The sequence below is a fragment of the Syngnathus typhle genome, linkage group LG12 (genome assembly GCF_033458585.1).
Source record: "Syngnathus typhle isolate RoL2023-S1 ecotype Sweden linkage group LG12, RoL_Styp_1.0, whole genome shotgun sequence".
NCBI classification, from domain to species: Eukaryota; Metazoa; Chordata; class Actinopteri; order Syngnathiformes; family Syngnathidae; genus Syngnathus; species Syngnathus typhle.
Genome location: NC_083749.1, coordinates 10667573 through 10668750, shown reverse-complemented (window position 1 = coordinate 10668750; position 1178 = coordinate 10667573). Strand labels below are relative to the sequence as shown.

At 39.6% G+C, this 1178-nt stretch overlaps 1 non-coding gene across 1 annotated transcript; it reads right to left on the bottom strand.

Annotated features, from left to right (window-relative positions):
• Window positions 1-987: 987 nt before the first annotated feature.
• Window positions 988-1106, bottom strand: LOC133164214 (5S ribosomal RNA). The gene has a single exon (XR_009716732.1). It is a non-coding gene; the product is annotated as a 5S ribosomal RNA (ribosomal RNA).
• Between the last annotated feature and the right edge of the window lie 72 nt (window positions 1107-1178).

Genomic DNA, 1178 nt, shown 5'->3' with positions numbered 1-1178 from the left:
AATTAAAGACATTTTTTCTTTCTATGTATTTTATTTGGAAAGGGGAGGGGGGGCTTTCAGTCCCGTCCACATACTGGAATGCTTATTTGAGCCACCCACCATCGTTTTCTGGGAAAATAAATTCCAAATGTTTACCCATTATTATGACAAATAAATAAATTAGGTGTTGGTATTCACCCATTCTCCTCGCAACTGCGACTGACTGGATCTGGAAATTAACAGGTGTTGTGCCAGAATTGGTTCCCCGTGAAGATTTGTTTCCCCTGCCGCGGGAGCGCGCACACCTTGTTTGGAAAGCGAAAAACAGATGCCGTACGGCGTCAGCACGATGTTGTTTTCAATAAAAACATGAAGGACACACGTTTGCGTAAGTCAATTTTAATTTTTAGAAATGATTTATTTCATTTTATTTCTTTAAATTCATTCGCGGTCTGCTGTTGAAACGAGGTGCGTTCAAAGACCAATCGTGGAGACTCATTGACTTCGCCTAAAAGCAACGATATAATTACGTGAGCTCTTTGCATAAACCTCGATGCAAAAGAACTCACTTTTTGAGGAGCATTACATGCTACAAGTAGTATATATTACAAAGGAGACCTTATACTTAATTGTGATAATCATTCATCCATTTTTATTATTTAGGTATTTTCAAAGCAACTTAATATTGTTGCATTTATTAATTTGTCGTGTTGTTTTGGTTTCTTTTACAAATAAAGACTGCTGCTTTGAGTTCACAGGGAGCCAGCCTCTTTATTCACTGTACATAGTCTGCTCTCTAGCGGTAAAATACGTGAACTACAATGCTACGGATGACGCCACACAATATAGGTTGGAAACTCAGGTTATAATTTCAATGTTGGAGTTTAAACTCGGTTTGCAGTTTCCGAATGCCATACGTAATGGGTGTTGTCAAAATTTGCTTTAACAATAGAAGTGGGGGAAAGTAAATAAATAAATAAGTAAGTAAGTAACTAAGTAAGTAAATAAAGCTTCCAGCACCTGGTATTCCCAGGCGGTCTCCCATCCAAGTACTAACCAGGCCCGACCCTGCTTAGCTTCCGAGATCGGACGAGATCGGGCGTTCTCAGGGTAGTATGGCCGTAAGCCGTGATCACACTCAAAATCATGCATTTTATAGATACAATCGCCCCTGAATGGGCGTTTAATGGAAACATGGC